Source organism: Chionomys nivalis, chromosome 1 (genome assembly GCF_950005125.1).
Source record: "Chionomys nivalis chromosome 1, mChiNiv1.1, whole genome shotgun sequence".
Lineage (NCBI taxonomy): Eukaryota > Metazoa > Chordata > Mammalia > Rodentia > Cricetidae > Chionomys > Chionomys nivalis.
Window position 1 is genome coordinate 145,062,318 of NC_080086.1, and position 19,419 is coordinate 145,081,736.

A 19,419-nucleotide genomic window follows, 5' to 3' on the forward strand; every position below is an offset into this window, starting at 1 on the left:
AGCAGGGAGGGAGGGAGGGAGGGAGGGAGGGAGGGAGGGAGGGAGGGAGGGAGGGAGAGAGAGAGAGAGAGAGAGAGAGAGAGAGAGAGAGAGAGAGAGAGAGAGAGAGAGAGAGCACGCTTCATTTATATAGTTTGCCAACAGTTGTGAACCTTCCCACTTCCAAAGACCCAGATTAAAAATGCATCTTTCCTTGCCAGGCACTGGTGGCGCACACCTTTAATCCCAGCACTCAGGAGGTGGAGACAGGTAGATCTCTGTGAGTTCAAGGCCAGCCTGGTCTACAAGAGCTAGTTCCAGGACAGACTCCAAAGTTAGAGAAATCCTGTCTCGAAAAACAAAACAGAACAAACAAACAAACAAAGAATAGCCATCACAGTCAATCACCTTCCCAAATTGGAAGAGGTAAAGCATGGGAGTCATCATCCCCCAAGGAATACCTCTGTGGGACACAGGGTCAAGGCTCTGTGCTAAAGCAGATGATGGAATGCACCCCAGATGGGCCACCTTCTCAGAAGGCAGGGTCACTGACTGCAACCCAGAGCTCAACATCCCTGACCTAAGTCACCATGTCTGGGAGAGAGTCCTTCAGAAGCCAGCCCGGAGCACAAAGCTGCTCCTGAAGGATGCTTGCTGCAGTCCCGTTTTTTTGTTGAAGTTTTTTTGCTTTGTTTTGGCTTAGGTTTGGGTTTTTTTTTTTTTTTTAGAGGCAGTGAGTTTTAACCCAGTACATGCTAGGCCAGTGCCCTACTCCATCCCGGTGCATTCACGTTTATAACCTACAAAGCTGGGACAACCGAAATGCCCATAGTAAGGAAATGCCAACACATCTGTGGGAAACTTGTAGTTCGAAGGAGGCGGCTGTGTAAATGCTGAGCCAGGGGGACATCCATGACGCAGAGTGCAGCCCACCCACTGACGTGCAGTGCAATTCTCTGACGTAAGTGTGCACTTAAAGTCATTCTGCACACTGCCTAGCTGCACTACCAGAATCTCTGTCCGCCCTTAACCTTATTTATCTTTGAGGACAGGCTGCCTGTGAGCTAGAAGTCCTCTTCACATAGACTGGCCAGTATTTGCTGGATCTAGGATGGCTGCCAGAGTGACCGCCTCTCACTTCCGTATAGCCCTGTGCATGCTGAATGGCACACGGCGCTACGATGGCTGACAACAGCTGCAGAGAACCTTGAAAGGAACAAAAGGTGATGAAGAGCCCAAGTTCCAGGAAATCTCCACCCGACCCCAGAAAAGAAATAATCGTCTCTCATTACCCACCAAAGGTGGACAGGCTGGTGTACGAGGTTTTAGCCCACTTCTCCTATTCTTGGCCAAGAATAAATGTCTCCTTTGCTTATCAGTTGGTGTTATAGGTTACATGATCCAGAGACAGTAGGGGAAAAGACTCATGATTTATACTTAGATCCTTATATATGCAAAAATGAAAATTGACACATACATTAGGATGTGTGCCAGTGTAAACAGAACCGGGCGATTATACCCTCCTAGAGTAACCAAACTTTTAAAAACCAGTATTACTTCTGTAAGTTAACAATGTACTTATATAGGGGTTGGAGAGACTGCTCAGTGGTTAAAATATTTGATGCTGTTCCACAAGACCAGGGTTCAACCCCAGCACTCACATGGAGGCTCACAATTATCTGTAACTAACAGTTCCAGGGATTCAGTGCCCTTGATAGAGGATTCCCCTCCGTGTGCTGTGAATACTATTGGTTAATAAAGAAATTACTTAGGGCATATTACAGCGCAGAATAGGACAAGGCAGGAATTCCAAGCAGATAGAGGAGGAAAGAGTTGGCGGAGTTGGAGGAGAAGCCATGTAGCCACCACAGGAGACAGACACTGCTGTATGCAGGACAGAACCTTACCAAGTAGGCCACAACCACGTGACTATACACAAATTAACAGAAATGGGTAAATTTAAGATATAAGAGTTAGCCAAGGGGCTGGAGAAATGGCTCAGTGGTTAAGAGCATTGCCTGCTCTTCCAAAGGTCCTGAGTTCAATTCCCAGCAACCACATGGGGTCACAATCATCTGTAAGGAGGTCTGGTGCCCTCTTCTGGCCTTCAGTCATACAGACAGAATATTGCATACATAATAAATAAATAAATAATTAAAAAAAAAAAGAGTTAGCCAATAAGAAGCATAAACTAGCCGGGCGGTGGTGGCGCACGCCTTTAATCCCAGCACTCGGGAGGCATAGGCAAGCGGATCTCTGTGAGTTCGAGGCCAGCCTGGTCTACAAGAGCTAGTTCCAGGACAGGCACCAAAAACTTTGGAGAAACCCTGAATCGAAAAATCAAAAAAAATAAATAAATAAATAAAAATAAAAAATAAAAAAAAAAGAGAGAGAGAGAGAGAATAAGTAGCTGGGCAGTGATGCACGCCTTTAATCCCAGCACTCAGAAAGCAGAGACAAGCAGGTCTCTGTGAGTTCGAGGCCAGGCTGGTCTACAGAGCCAGTTCCAGGACAGGCTCCAAAGCAACAGAGAAACCCTGTCTGACCAGCACTGTACTGTATGCACTGTATGCACTGTCTCTCTCACCCCTCACAACTGCCTGCTCTCCAGAGGAAGGCTGAAGCTCAGGTGGGGTGACTGGCTCAAGGTCACCAATCTGTCCACAGAAGTCCACTCCTCTGTCACAGATAACCTCTATACATTCTTAGGATGCTGACTATGCTATCCTGGGCTGGGGGGAGCTGAGCCTAACTTCCTTGTACCAGGTACGGGCCAACAAGATGGCTCCACAGGTAAGGAGACTTGTCACCAACCCTGCTGACCTCCCGGGGAGAACCAACTCTCACCAGCTGTGCTCTGGCCTGTCCATGTATCACTATGGTATGAACACCGCCCCTCCAAACACACAAATGAATAAAATCTAATGCTGCTGTTGTTTGAGACAGGGTCTCTCTGTGTAACCCTGGCTGTTCTGGAACTTGCTTTACAGACGAGGCTATCCTTGAATTCACAAAGATCCACCTGCCTCTGCCTTCCAATTGCTGGGATTAAAGGTACCCTGCCTAAAAAGCGTAATTCTTTAAATTCCGAGAAACATTTCCTTTGCATAACCTTTCTTGGAAGATCTGACCAAATTATTTTTAGCCTTATCTGGTAAACACTGAATTACAATCTGCCTCCCACGAAAGCGTAAAGTCCAGATAACACAGCTCCTCTCCATCCTTGATTAGTTGGCTCTCTTGTCTCTATAATACACCCTGGATTCCCTGTCACATTACACTGCCAAATGGCAGTGAAATAACAATGCCCAGCCATCACCCAAGAGCTGAGGGCACCACACTAACAAAGCACAGGGTGCCCAGTGTTGACCCATACGTTGGTCCTGCAAAGGCAGATCTCAGAGTATACACCGTCACAGCGGTGGGCCGGACAGCACTTCTGTGGATCGGAAAGTCTGAGGCCTGCTCCACCACTGCCTGGTCAGTCCCCTAGACATACTGTTCAGTGGCCTTGGGTCACCTGCTTCACCTCGACTTGTCTGGTAGCCTTACATATAAAGTGAGAGCTGACAGCAGAACCAGCTTCTATAGTTAGTGAGCAACAAGCAAACACCTCAGACCAAAAGTCTTGCTATTAAGACACACATACAATTACCACTGCTAATGTCTGTTATTGGGTTTTTAAAAACACGGAACCACAGGCTGTAAGGGCGAGGAGCCAGGGTTTGCTTTTCCTCGGACCACTTCATACACACTAATATGTTTAAAAGATGATGTAATTGCACCAGTGAACGGTGTTTCCCAGACCCTGGGTTACTCTGAGTTCTGAAGACACATGACTCTAGGTCAATTTACTTAACCTTGCCCAGAGTCCCCAAGTACTGTCTGAGCAGAAAAACAGGTTCAATTTGTTTACCAAGGTGCAATGCTAAACATATTTATATAAATATCAAAATCTCAAATTTGAAAGCTTAAATTCCACACATGCAAGAGAAAACTTCCCTTTTACAGTTGATTTCCTAATAGAGAAACAAAAACTCATTTGATTTGTTTTCCCTGCTAGTTAACTGGGAATTAAAATACTATCAAGTATTTTGTGCCTTTAAAAAGTTATAAAAAAGGAGGCAGGCGGTTGTGGCACAAGCCTTTTAATCCTAGCACTCGGGAGGCAGAGGCAGGTGCATCTCTGTGAGTTCAAGGCCAGCCTGGTCTACAGAGTGAGTTCCAGGACAGGTTCCAAAGCTACACAGAGAAACCTTGCCTCAAAAAAAGAAAGAAAAGAAAGAAGGAAGGAAGGAAGGAAGGAAGGAAGGAAGGAAGGAAGGAAGGAAGGAAGGAAGGAAAAGGGGTTGGAGAGATGGCTCGGTGGTTAAGCACATACAGCGTTTACAGAAGCTCCATTCATTCACAGTTCCCACACTGACTGGCTCACAACAATGGCCTGTAACTCCAGCTCCCAGAGTCTGGCCTCTGGCCTCCTCAGGAACTCAATGCAGACCTACATAGTCATTCTACGTACCCCTAGCTCAGGCTGGCCTCAAAATTGTACTGATCCTCCTGCCTCTGCACTCCCAAGTGCTGGGGTTACCAGTGCAAGCCACCATGTCTGGCTTCAGGCTAGAGTCCTGAATGCAGACACTCCCATACCTACACCATAGTTCTTTCTGCCCTTACACACCCATGACTCACTCTTCATCAACACAATCAGGACTTTTCTTTGAAGGGCTCTCCTACTCTGTCCTAGCTAACTCTTTCCATCATATATGGCTTCTCACTGTTTGGCTGTTTTCACTGCTATTTCAGTCTGATATTTCCTTCCCCCGTATCTTTCTTCTTAAAATGCTTCCAGCAGAGGCAAATGCAGCGCGTGGGATTTGCCTCTGATGCAGGCTGTGAAAGTGAAAGCAGCTACAACTAGCAGCAACTTCAGAGGGGAAAAACCCTCACCTCCCCTTCCAGGATCTGAGGTGAGTTCCCCGACATCCAGACATTCATGTCCAGTGTCCGGAGGCCTACTACCACCTGTGACTTCAAGGGGGGGGAGGATGCTGTCTTCCGGCCTCCGCAGGCACTGCCACACACGAGGCACACACTCACACAGAGACACACAGAGACATATCAATAAATTAAAGACAAATCTTTAATTCCAGCACTCGGGAGGCAGAGGCAGGTGGATCTCTGTGAGTTCAAGGCCACTCTGGTCTACAAGAGTGAGTTCAGAACAGCCAGGACTACACATAGAAACCCTGAAATCCTGTCTCAGGAGAGAAAAAAAAAAGAGATGAGGGGGGAGAAGAGAGAGAAAGAGAGAGAAAGAAAGAAAGATGTATACTATTGGGCAAGAAAGATGGCTCAGTGGTTAAGAGCACTTGATGCTCTTCCAGAAGACCTGAGTTTGGTCCCCAGTGCCCACGCCAATAGCTCACAACTGCCTCTAATTCCAGTTCCTCTCTGAGGGTGCCTGCACTCATGTGCACGTGCCTGCACTCATGTGCACGTACCCACACAAATAATTAAAAGTAAAATAAGTCCTTTTCTTTCCATCATTATTTCTGTTCATCAATCTCAGCACTTGCTCACAACAGTCGAACATGCCAAGGAAGCTGCCCAAGGTTTTCAGACCAATGGATTAAAACAAGCCTCACAGAATCAACCACACAGTCACTCAATCAATCCCAAACCAAAACCATCACCAAGCCAAGGTACCAACCTGTTAGGATGAACTCTGAAAACGCATCCTAGGAAACACGCCGCTTCTGCCTAATAAAGCAAAAAGGAACAGCGCTCGAAAAAGAAAACTGCGGTTCTCCCTCTCAGGAGTTCTTAGGGCTCTGGGCTTGCTCACCAGTCTGAAGACAGACTGGACATCCCCGGGTATTTTGTTCTTACAAAGCGAACCCGCCAGAGCCTTAAGAGGAAGAAGGCGGAGACGTGCGGGAGGTGGGGCTTGTTACACGAATGATTAAGCAAAAACAACCCTGGGCACAAGGGTTTCATTTGCCTGCCGACTAATGGTTTAACTCTTTGTTGGCAAGTGTCCTGCTCCTCTGAACGTCCTTACACAACACTGGGCATGCCTATTTCATTTGCCCGATGACTAAAGCTTTAACTCTTTGTTGGCAAGTGTCCTATTCCTCTAAATGCTCTTCTCACACCCTGGCAGTTCATCAGAGGCCCTCCTCCGTGGGCTAGACAATCGTGCAAAGTGAAAGGAACAAGTACCTGAGGCGGAAAGGGGAGCAATGGCCTTGGGGGAGAGACCTTGGGTCAGAGAGTCTGGCGACATTAAGTACACTTCTCCACAGTCCACAAAAGTCTTAAAAGGATAATCTCATGTCAAGTGTTCTTCCACATTTAAAAACAAAGTCAGGGCTAAGCAGGGGGCACACACCTTTAACCCCAGAGGAGACAAGCAAATCTCTATGAACTCAAGGCCAGCTTGGTCTACATAGTTGAGACGTGCTTCAAAAATTAGTAGTCAAGATTTGGGTAGGGTGCTTGCCATCCCAGAACTTGGGTTGTGGAGGTGAAAAGAACTGGAGTTCAAGGACGTCCTTAGCTACAAAGTTCAAGGCCAGCCTGGGCCACAAGAGCCTGTGTCAAAGAACAAACAAGGGGCTGGAGATACGGTTCAGTGGATAAGAGCACAGGCTATTCTTCCAGGGGACCTAGGTTCAATTCTCAGCACCCACATGGTAGCTCACAACCAGCTAGCTGTAACTCCAGTTCCAGGGAATCTCACACCCTCTTCTGGCCTCTGAGAGCACCAGGTACACACTGTGACACACAGACATACATGCAGGCAAAACACACACACACACACACACAAAATAAAAATAGTAAGTCTTTAAAAAAAAAATACCATATGCTGAGCACTGTTCCAATTGGCCCTCAAAGGAAGACGAAGAACGAGAAACACAAGCACCCACAAAACTCTGCAAACCAATCTCACCCAATTTGGTGACTTCCAAGAGCAGAGATTCCTCATACCACTTTTCTCAGTCACGGTTGGACATGGGTCTCTCCAGGCCAAAATCAAGATGCCCACAGGGCACAGAGGTAACTTCTCCTTTGTTCACAGTCAGGAAAGCTCCTTAGCTTTGAAGAACTCTTCTGGGTAACCCCCAGTAAGACCATGAAGATGGTTCACTTGCTGTAAAGTCCTGCCAACCTGAGTTTGATCTCCAGGGCCCACAGTAGGAGAAAAATTACTTTGGAAAGCTTTCCTCTGAGAGCGCGCGCACACACACGCGCACGACTTGCTCCTTGAGCTCTTGCTGCTGTGGCTCACATGATGAGCTGTGACCTAGAATTGGCGCTGATCGGGCTAGGATTGACTGAAGAACCACTACTGTTAATAAGAGCTCAGCATCACCGAACTGAAGTCTTCTATGCTTCACTGGCCAACAGAGAAGTCCTTTCTGAGGTCAACGCACAGAAGCTGATACAACTGTGGTCCAAGGGAGTCAGACTACATCTTGAGCTGAACTTGACAATGTAAGAGTCTTCCAGGGATTACTGGTTTCGAAGGTATGAAGGTTTCAGAGAGAGTAGTGGAAGCTTGGCACCTTGTGGCAGGGTCAGGGTCCTACAGAGAAGGCCTGAGGGACTATTGGTGAAGATCAACCTCTAGCTGCAGTGGAGATCCCAGGATACTGGAGATGTTATGACCTAGGAGAGTTGTGGATATGGAATGGAGATGGCCTGAGGGAGGGCCTTTGGGGGCTGTGGATGAAGGAGGTGGAGAGGTAGGGCTGCCCAAGCCCTTTAAAGCTCAAGGATTACAAACCTCAGTGCCAGGCACTGAGCTCAGGGATTTGGATCCGCACTGCCGGATTTTGGTTTTACTTTGCCGTCACCGTTCTTATGCCCTGGTTCTTCACAATCCTGGCATGTGCACAATGCATGTTCACACTTGTATTTGTTCTTATTTGTTTTTAATCAACTTCTCTGGCCAGAAGACCCAAAAGGCAAAAATTAGGAGAGATCGCCTACGGACTCTCAATGACTTTCAAAGACTGTTATGAGACATTTCCAGTCTACGACCAGCTATTGGGATAACACCTGATCTAATAATTCATTTGAACAAAACCTTGGATGGTGATAAAGATTTAAACGGTCCCAGAGAATTAACAGCTGAAGCAGAAAAGGAACTGACAATGATTGAGGAAAAATTACAACAGGCACATGTGGACAGGGTGAATCCAGAGCTCGATTGTATTGTCGTCATACTACCATCAAAAATTTCTCCTACAGGAATTTTAATGCAGAGAGATGATATTATCTTGGAATGGATCTTTTTTACCACATAAACCAAGTAAGAAACTGAAAACTTATGTGGAAAAGGTCTCTGAGTTAATTATAAAAGGCAAGCTGAAGGCGGATCTTGGTGAGTTTGAGACCAGCCTGGTCTACAAGAGCTAGTTCCAGGACAGGCTCCAAAACCACAGAGAAACCCTGTCTCGAAAAAACCAAAAAAAAAAAAAAAAAAACAACAACAACAAAAAAAAAAGGCAAGCTGAGACTTCGTCAACTAGCAGGCATAGACCCAGCAGAAATTATAGTGCCTTTCACTGCTGATGAACTAAAGAAATTATGGGAAGATAATGAACCATGGCAAAGAGCTTGTGCTAATTTTTTGGGAGACATTAATAACAACTATCCAAAAAGCAAGAGGCTTAACTTCATAAAGAGAACTTCTTGGATTCTTCCTCGAATAGTCCGTGATGCTCCACTAACTGGAGCCCGTACATTCGTACATTCTATACTGATGCCAATAAATCAGGGAAGGCAGGTTACAAATCAGAAGACTTGGGTAAGGTGGAACAAAGTCCTTATGATTCTGTCCAGAAGGCAGAATTATATGCCATTCTTATGGTGCTAAGGGATATTAAAGAACCTATTAATATAGTTACTGATTCACAATACGCAGAAAGAGTTATTTTACATATTGAAACTGCTGAATTTATACCTGATGATACAGAACTAACCTCATTGTTTCTCCAGGTTCAAGATTTGATCAGGAACAGGCTTTGCCCTATGTACATAACACACATCCGATCCCATACGGGTCTGCCAGGTCCTCTAGCACAAGGGAATGCAGAAATTGATCAATTATTGATTGGTAGTGTGCTACAAGCCTCTGAATTTCATAAAAAACATCATGTTAATAGCAAAGGTTTGAAGAAAGAGTTTTCTATTACATGGCAACAAGCTAAGGAGATTGTAAAGAAATGCCCTACTTGCTCTTTCTATAACCAAACGCCACTGCCTGCAGGGGCTAATCCAAAGGGCACCCAAAGGAATGAAATCTGGCAGATGGATGTGTTCCACTTTGCAGAATTTGGCAAATTAAAATATGTTCATCACACCATTGACACTTATTCAGGCTTTCAGTGGGCAACTGCTTTAAGTTCAGAAAAAGCTGATTCAGTAATCACTCATTTATTAGAAGTCATGGCTATCATGGGTATACCTATACAAATAAAGACGGATAATGGTCCTGCTTATGTCTCTAGAAAAATGAAACGGTTTTTTGATTATTACAATATCAAGCATGTTACAGGTATACCATACAATCCTACAGGTCAAGCAGTCATAGAAAGATCAAATCGAACTATAAAGGATATGTTGAACAAACAGAAAGGGGTGGAAAACACCCCCAGAAATAGGTTACATAATGCTTTGTTAACCTTGAATTTTCTCAACGCTAATGAGAAGGGAACAACGGCTGCAGAAAGACATTGGAAAATGGAAAAGTCTACTGAACTAAATCAACCAGTTTATTTCAAGGATGTGCTGACCTCACAATGGAAGCCAGGAGATGTGCTGCATTGGGGAAGGGGTTTTGATGAGGAAAAATTGTGGATACCGTCAAGCACCTTTACCTGCTGAGCCAGCCTGCCAGCCTTCCAGCTCTATTTAAGTGAGATTTAACTAGGGTGGGGTTTTCTTGGGGAGGGGAGGTCTTTTGTTTCCTTCAAAATACGTGCAAAGCCAAGGTCCTTCCATGTACTTATGAACCACTAATTTCTTTTGCATGAATTGTTCGCATCCTTCAGCCATTTTTGAGACAGGACAGCCTTGAACTCTTGATCCTCCTGCCTCAGCTGCTCCAATACAGAATGCTTGTTCTGGCTTGTCAGGTTTTGTCAGTTTTGGGGGGTTTGGTGTGCCGATTTTTGTTTTTAAAGTAATAAGTTTTGCTTATCATTCTATTCCTCATGATGCCCACCATCCACAGAAAGGCCATTTCTGTACTAAATTTACAAGACCCGTTTCCTGTTGAGTTTCCTAGAGAGAACCCAGCCACGCACAATGAGCTCCACCATGGTCATGAACTGTAGCCTTACCCCAATGTGCTCCCAAACATACAGTACCGAGACAAATCACTGCTGTTCACAGAGCATCTACGCGGTTACTCAAGCAAGCTGTGCGAGGCTGTGTATCCTGTGGTAAAAGAGGTGTGATGTACAGGCAAGCCCCAAGTGCCAGTTCTTCTCTCCAGGTTGTACATGGCCTCTCTCAGCAAACACACAGCATCCTCAAGCTCTAGAGTAGAGGCATCAAATCACAAATACCCAGCGCCCCACACTGCAAGGTCCCACCTGTGCACCAATGCCTCTCAAGTGTCTCTGTGATCTGGGAAACCTGTGAAAACCCATTCCAGCGTAGCACCCAGCCATGACAAGCTCAACAGAGGCCTGAGTCTCAGTAGTTTACCCTAAGGCAAATGCCTGGTTCCAAGAAAGACCACAGACTGACACTACCCAGGCACCAGCCAGGAACAGAACATCCAAAGGAAATTCCTAACATTCCAACAGTGGTAGATAGGATCACCTGCCAGCACACACCCATCGCTTTTCACCAGGACACCCCTAGACAAATGTCAGCCAATCAGGGGTCCTGAACCTTAGAAACCCCTCACCTCCACTCTTAACTGAGCTCAGGGTTCTCTGATCACTCCAATACATTGGACACATGGAGAGACCGGGTTTGCAAACTTGTGCAAGGATAAAGGCTCTTTGGTTTTACATACAGAACTTGGTCTACTCATTGGTTTTGGGCCGACTCTGTGATCTGGGCATGACATCCAGAAGATAGCTCTTAGCTGTGTGAACACTGTAAGCCATACCCCTCAGAGTTCCCCGACTGTGTCTACCTCTTAACGCCTCTGCATAGACAACGGGTCACTTCCACTGCCCATCTCATTGCTCAACCAATGGCCTCATTCGCTTCCTATTCCTTTGATATCCCCACCCCCATCTCCCTTACCCCATTCACCACAATGGCTGCTTCCTATCCTTCATCTCCTCAGAGAAGCAAAGCACCACTTTCTTTAACCTTATCTGTCTTGCAGTTGGTATTGTTTCAACCATTAATTTGTTTCTGTGTTTATCGTCTGCCATCTCAAAAGTCCCCAAAGGCCAGAGGCCTTGCCCAAATCATTTATGCTTTAAAACCCAGCATTCACTTAGCACGGTGCCTGGCAGAGAGTCAGTACTCAATAAATATTGGGTACATTAAACTTGATTGAATGAGTTCCAGAAAATTCTCGCCATTTCTGCATCAAGTTTCTGATAAGCCCAATCGCCTGGGATGGAAAAGTAGGCATAGGAACAGAGCCTCTCATGCCCGCCTGCCTCGCTCCACCATGCTTAGCCCTTCATCACCGGAGGAAATAAAGCATTTCCCCAGCACCAGCCATAGCTAATGTGCTCAAGAACACACTGCTTTCACTGTCCCTTAGCTCTTGATTCTACTGGACTGCAGAGGATGAGCTGGGAAATAAGACTAATGGTGACCTTTCACCACTAAAGATTCAAAAGGGAAGGCTCACAAACCCCTACCTTTCCTAGGGGATCAAGAGGCAGCTACGGGGGGCTAGAGAGATGGCTCAAAGGTTAAGAGCATTGCCTGCTCTTCCAAAGGTCCTGAGTTCAATTCCCGGCAACCACATGGTGGCTTACAACCATCTGTAATGAGGTCTGGTGCCCTCTTGTGGCCTGCAGACATACAGACAGAATATTGTATAAATAATAAATATTAAAAAAAAAAAGAGGCAGCTACCTGTAGAGAGGTGTGCTGGTTTGAATGAGAATGGTCCCCTATTAGGCTCAAATATTTGCAGGCTTTGTCCCTAAACAAAGAACTGTGTGGAAGGATCAAGAGGTGTGGCCTTGGAGTAACAATGGCTTTGTTGGGGAAGGTGTGTCACTGGGGGTGGGCTCTGAGGTTTCAAAAGCCCAAAGCTGACCCAGTCGTCCGTGTGTGTGTGTGTGTGTGTGTGTGTGTGTGTGTGTGTGTGTGTCCCCCGCTTTCCTCCCTCTCTCCCTGCTATCTGCAGATCAGGATAAAGTACTTCTCCAGCACCCTGCCTGCCTATGTTCCATCGTGCTCCTTGCCATGAAAATAACAGATCAACCACCTAAAACTGTAAGCCAGGCCCCAATGAAGCGCTTTCTTTCCTAAGAGTTTCCTAGGTCATGGTGTCTCTTCACAGAAACAGAACGCTAGTTAAGGCAATGGGAAGGAGGGACATTTTCCTCAAGGTTCTAATCCTTTTGAAAAGTGTTCATATTCCTGCAAACAGCCCCTTCCCCATGGTCCTGTATGTAACTCATCAAGTAGAAGAGGGACTGGTTTGGAAAGAGAAAGGAGACCAGCAGGAAGGCACAAGGGGCAGTCACGGGGAGAATATGATGAAAATGCATTATATACTGAGCCCTTTCATCATTCATCGTTCATGTAAGTTAACAAGACATTTTTTTAAAAAGGCAAAAGTGGGTGGCTGAAGATGTATCTCGGTTGGTAGGGAACCTCCCGGTATGTAAGAAGCCCTGAGTTTGATCCCTAGCATCACAGGAATGGGGGCAGTACGTGTCGATATATCTCCACTGTAGAAGCAGGAAGGTCAGAAATGTTGAGGTCATCCTAAGCTATGTAATGAGTTCACAGCCAGCCTGGGCTACAAGGGACCAGGTATCAAAAACAGAAAGGAAGGCAGGTAGGCTGTTCGGTCAGCTGAGCATCACAATGCACACCCTTAATATCAGCACTTGGGAGGCAGGGATGGGGAGATCTCTGGGAGTTCTAGGCCAGTCTGGTCTAAATAACAAGTTCAAGGACAGCCAAGGCTACTTAGAGAAACTCTATTTCAAAACAAAAGATGGGTGAAGGGATGGCCCAGCAGTTAAGAACACTGGCTGCTCTTTTAGAGGACCCCAGTTCAGTTCCCAGCATACACATGGTGACTCACAATGGCCTGTAATTCCAGTCCCACGGGATCTGGCCTTGGTAGACACTGCATGCATGTAGTACCCAGACATACAAACAGAAAAAAAAATCCATATACATCACATAAAATAATTTTTTAAATTGCGCTCTTCTAGGACTGGAGAGGTGGCTCAGAGGTTAAAAGCACTGATTGTTCTTCCAGAGGTCCTGAGTTCAATTCCCAGCAACCACATGGTGGCTCACAACCATCTGTAATGAAATCTGGTGCCCTCTCTGACCTGCAGGCACACATACAAACAGAACACTGTAAGCAAAATAAATAAATAAATCTTAAAATATATATATAGAAAAAAATTATGCTTTTCTACTTTAAAAAATAAGAAAAGAAAAAGAGGGTGGATTGGATGGAGGGGAAAGAAAAACTGAGCTAGACATGGTGGTCCATGCTTGTAATCTGAGCATTTAGGAGGCAGAGGCAGGAGATCAGTTCAAGTTGAAGGCCAGCCTGGTCTCAAAAGTAGATGGAAAAAGAAAAAGAGAAAAGAAAAGGTTGGGCTAGAGGTGTGGCACAGTGGTAGAATACTTGCCTAGAATGGCGAAGCCCTAGGTTTAACACCCAGCACAATAAATAACTAAACAATACAATTTTAAAACAATCAAAACCTAATTGTTTACTATCAGACACTGTTTGAAGCCTGTAACATGAACTATCCTTTTGGATTCCCAAGCAGCTACTAAGCTACACATCATTATTACCCTAATGTTTAAACTAAGGAACTTACTAGTGAAGAAGCCAGAATGACCAGATGGATTCAGAAAAATTCCTTGCTCTTACCACACTGGAACCCTAACAGCGTGCCTACCCTTGATCTTCACAAATAAACGCTTAAAGTCAAGCACAGTTGAGCACACCAAGAACCATAGTATTTGGGGACAGCCTAGGCTACCCAGAGAAACTCTACCAAAAAGGAAAAGGAAGAAAAGATCGAGATAAGGGGAGGGGGGGAAAGGGAGTAGGGAAGAGGAAAGGGGCAGGGAATCTTAAGAGAGAGACAGACAGCCAGGAGCAGTGGTGGTGCTCGTCTTTAATCCCAGAACTCTGGATGCAGAGACAGTTGGATTGAAAGACCTGGATAAATCCAGACCTCCCCAGCAGGAAGAAAATAGCCAAAAATCCAAGCAGGAAGAGAAGAATCAAAAATCTAGGAATAGCCGGTTAGTGATTGTGTTTCAGGAACTAGCTGAAGATAAAGTTAGATTGTAATCTTGAGAACAATCTTGAGAAACAGGGAGTTTCCCCCTTGTGATTGTCATTGTAATGTGTTTTAAGTACTAGCTGATTATGACCTTGGGAGTGGTCCTGAGAGGCAGGGGGTTGCCCCCTTGTAATCTTCACTGGTATTTTCAGAATTTTCTGTGACACACACCCTGAAAATTCCGGATCACTGGGCTGTGGTTTCTTCCCTTAAAAATCGGTTCTCCTGGCGGTCTCCTGGCGGTGGTAGTGCACGTCTTTAATCCCAGCACTCGGGAGGCAGAGGCAGGCGGATCTCTGTGAGTTCAAGACCAGCCTGGTCTACAAGAGCTAGTTCCAGGACAGGCTCCAAAGCCACAGAGAAACCCTGTCTCGAAAAAAAAAAAAAAAAAAAAAAAAAAAAAAAAAATTCGGTTCTCCTGGTCACTCGGGGTCGAACTCTCCCCCTGCGTGGGTTATGAGTCTCGGCCCCAGTGCACTGGTTCCGGTCTCATCTCATCATTAAAGCCTCGTGTGATTGCAGCAAGGACGGTCTCTCGTGAGTTACTGGGGGGGGGGGGGGGGTCGTGTTATCCCGAGACTTGAGTGAGAGTCTCCCCAGCACTGAGGGTCTTTCATTTGGGGGCTCATCCTGGGGATTAGCGACCACCCTCGTCTCCGAGGACCCACTTGGGGACTTGGAGATGAGATATTGTCTGTATGTCTTTGTCTGTGTGCCGGCAGGACCATTATGTTTTTGTGCCAGATTGTGTCAGTTGAATTCAGGTTCAGGTTTGTACATTCGAGTTTACAGTCGTGCCTTTGTGTTTCCGTGCGGTTGAATTCAGGTTCAGGTTCATGTTCTGTACATTCGGGTTCACAGACGTGACTTATCTTGTGTTTCCGTGCTGGTTGAATTCAGTTTCAGGTTCTGTACTTTGAGGTTACAGCCGTGTCTGTGTCTTTGTGTTTCCGTGCGAGCTGAGTTCAGGTTCTGTGTTTTCGGTTTTGCAGTCGCTCGTGTCTCTGGAGGAGACGAAGGAGTGATCAGCAGACATGCTAGATCACCGACTGCTTCCCCAGGAGACGTCCTGGGAGGTGAGAAGGGACCCAGAGATGCCTGGGAGATTCCCGTCTGGGTGCTGGTGAGGATACGGAAGTTCTGGATTGGAAGAACTATGTCATCTCAACCATCTGTATTTCTGGAATGGTTTTGTCTGTCGAGACGGACACTTGTTTGTATGCCTTGTGTGTCTTCAGTCCTTTGTTTTCTTACTTGTGACGTTGACCCTGGATCAGTGGTTTTGTATTTTTAAGTTTTGTTAGCCTTTGTATGTCTTCGGTCTCTGTTTTGTCTTACACGCAGGTAGCATGTTCAGTTCTCTGGTGAGATACGCGGGTGGCGTTTCTCAGTTCTGTGGTATGACACATGAGTGGCGTGGTCAGTTCTCTGTAGAGACATGCTTGGATAGCGGTCTCATTTGAAAAGCGGGGCTGGTCACACCTGCGAAATAGCTTGAAGCTATGTCTTTGGTTTGTTTGGCGCCTTTGTCCTGTATGTCTGTATAATGTGTGTTGTGCTTTTGTCCTGACTTAGACTGACGCTGACATACTCAAATCCTGACTTCTTTGACTTTGGTATTGTGACCACTTATAAGACCTTAGAGATAGGGCTATAAGCATAGGGGTATATTTCATTAAAAAAGTCAGCCTTGGCCCCAAGCGCATGGTTGCAGAGCAGCATGCTTGTATGGATGGCTGGGCTATTCAGCTTTGCTGTTACAAGGTATCGAGGCTGCCAGACACAGTTGTAGAAGGTGGATGTACCCCAATAGGATTTCAAACACTAAACAAAAAATCTGAGAGTAATCGCTATGGCCTAAAGAGGTTAACAATATTTTTCCCCCAGCCTGCCCCCCCCCCACCCGTGCTGATGGACAAGTTCCCTCCGCCTGCCCTGGGAGCTACATGCCTCAAACCTTTGGTCAACGCTGACCAAGGCTTGGCTCCGCAGGTGAAAAACTCTTTCAGATCCTATGGATTCTAAGTATCTGTCATCATTTATAGGGGCTGGTCAAATGTTTCACACTGGTACAGGATTTTATATGCTGTTCTTGTTTACAAATTATTGTTGGTTAATGTTAAAAAAAAACTATTGCTGGTCTCAAATGTTTCACATTGGTATAAGATTTTCATATGCTGATGGTGGCGCACGCCTTTAATCCCAGCACTCGGGAGGCAGAGGCAGGCGGATCTCTGTGAGTTCGAGACCAGCCTGGTCTATAAGAGTTAGTTCCAGGACAGGCTCCAAAACCACAGAGAAACCCTGTCTCGAAAAACCAAAAAAAAAAAAAAAAAAAAAAAAGATTTTCATATGCTGTTCTTGTTTAAAATGTAGCCATACATTCCCACTGAGAGAAACCACAAGAAAGACTTTGGTAAGAGTTTTTATGCTGTCTAAAAGGCAAGAGAGTTTTGCTATGTTGTCTAAAAAGCAAGAGATTTTTGGTGTGTTGTCTTGAGATTTTGGTTTAAAAAATAAGTAAACAGTTATGGGCCTTATCTAGTTCCCTGTGTCTGTTTTCAAAGGGAGCAGCTGACAGTCAATCACCGCAGGGCTCTGCCATCTGTGTTTCTTAAACATTTTAAAGGAGGCTTACAGGCATTATACTCCCTTTGACCCAACCTCTGAGGGTCAGCAGTAGCTATGGCCTTCATAGGACAGTCAGCATCAGATATTAAGAAAAGTTACAGTGGTTAGAAGGGTTGCAGGATTATATCTTGCAGGATTTGGTTAAGGAGGCAGAGAAAGTGTTTCAGAAGAGAGAGAGAGAGAGAGAGAGAGAGAGAGAGAGAGAGAGAGAGAGAGAGAGAGAGAGGCGGGAAGCAGAAGAAAGAGGAATGGAGGGATCACAGACAAGAGAGAAAATAGACTAGAATTTTGGCCGCAATGGTAGGAGAGAAAGGGAAGATAGGACCTAGACAGATAGGGACCTGGGCAACAGAAGACTAAAGACAGAGGCACCCCTTGGACAAAGACCGATGTGCTTATTGCAAAGAAAAAGGACATTGGGCAAGAGAATGCCCAAAAGCGAAAAAAAAGACTATAGTAATTGGAGCAATTGGACAGAAACAATATCTGCGGACCACCTTACGAACTGTAGATTTGGGGGAAGGACAAGTGACTCATGCCTTCCTGGTTTTCCCTGAGTGTCCTACACCTTTATTAGAAAGAGACTCAAACCGGCCAGAGGTAATTAAAGCCTTCTGTTGACTGAACCGGTGACCTTCGCTCCCCCTGCTGTCCTCAATCCCGCTACCCTACTGCCTGAGACTGATGACTCCTCATCTACCCATCACTGCACTGACATTTTGGCAGAAGAAGCTGGTACCCAAAATGATCCGAGGAATCAGCCTTGGCCTGGAAGTCCGAGCTGTTTCGCGGTTGAAGGTAAGCGGAAGGCGGGGGCAGCAGTGGCGGATGGGAAGCAAGTAGTCTGGGCATAGCCTCCCTGAAGGACGTCGGCGCAGAAAGCCGAACTCGTGGCTTTGATACCAGCTCTATGAATGGCAGAGGGAAAGGTCTCAACTGACAGCAGATATGCTTTTCCTACTGCCCATATACACAGAGCAAAATACAAAGAGGACTGTTAACATCTGCAGGAAAAAATAAAGAATCATACATTGTCCAGGACACCAAAACGCTCGGGATACTATGGCTAAAGGAAATCAGATGGCAGACCTAACTGCTAAACAGGCGGCCCAGGGAGCAATGATCCTGGCAGTCAAAGAGCCTAAAGATTATCATGATATCAGTGAAACCAACTTTAGATACACCCCTGGAGACTATCAAGTTATGGGCAAATTAGGACTGGTAAAGAACCCCATACGGGGCAGTAGAGACAGAAGGAGGGAAACTAGTCCACCCACAAAAAGAAGGGCACAAGTATGTTACCAGCTTACATTACCCGAACCCCTGGGGGCCAAGAAACTAAAAGATGTGGTTATGTCCTCTGACTATTATGTTATGGGACTCTCTGACTTGGCAGAAGAAGTAGTCAGAAGCTGCAAGGCCTGTGCTATGACTAATGCAGGACCCTCCTGGGAAGAGGCTCAGGGGCCACCAGCCTGGGGCCTACTGGGAAGTAGATTTTACAGAAATTAAGCCAGCCAGGTATGGTAACAAGTACTTATTAGTTTTTATAGATACATTTTCAGGCTGGGTGGAAGTTTTTTCTACCAAGACTGAGACGGCCAATGTGGTGGCTAAGAAGATCATAGAAGAAATCTTCCCAAGGTTTGGGATACTCAAGGTAATCGAGTCTGATAATGGACCTACCTTTGTTGCCCAGGTAAGTCAGGGACTGGCCACCCAACTGGGGATCAATTAAAAATTGCATTGTGCTTACCGACCCCAGAGTCAGGTCAGGTAGAAAGGATGAATATAAATTCTAAAAAAGAGACCTGCGGGAATGACTGGACAGCCCTCCTTCCCTTTGCCCTGTTCCGGGTTTGGAACACCCCAGGGCGAACTCACCCCTTATGAGATTCTATGTGGAGAAAAGCCACTATTCACTGAGTCAGGTGGAATGTATAATCCTGATGCTATTCTTTCTAGACCTTTATTTTTCCTGCCTAAAGGCCCTTGAAATGGTGAGACGCCAGATCTGGGAACAACTGAAGGAAGTATGCATCTCTGCCTGGATCCACGCCTCCCACATGAAGCGAGCGCCTGAACTACCCAAATTGCAGTATCTGGGACTTTGACAACACTACCAGTCAAGAGGCTTGTGTTTGGGGGACTAATCATAGGCGGACTCTTACTGAGGTTATGTAATGAGACTCTTATGAGCCCTAAGACTCCTGACACCAGGTACTCGGTTCCCGGTTCAGCTAAATGGTGGGCCTGTAATACAGGCCTGACACCTTGCCTGTCGACATCGGTTTTTAATGACATCAAAGATTACTGT

At 45.9% G+C, this 19,419-nt stretch overlaps 1 protein-coding gene across 4 annotated transcripts in view; it reads right to left on the bottom strand.

Annotated features, from left to right (window-relative positions):
* The window catches only part of Snx10 (sorting nexin 10), a 71,980-nt gene that overhangs the window by 42,433 nt on the left and 10,128 nt on the right, over positions 1–19,419 (bottom strand). For 2 of the 4 annotated variants that reach the window (XM_057776135.1, XM_057776144.1), the window contains exon 1: positions 5,690–5,888. The exons of the other annotated variants lie outside the window; for them this stretch is intronic. The gene's annotated coding sequence lies outside the window, so the exon portion shown is untranslated. Of the gene's footprint in view, positions 1–5,689; positions 5,889–19,419 lie in introns of those variants that run through there. 4 annotated transcript variants of the gene reach the window in all.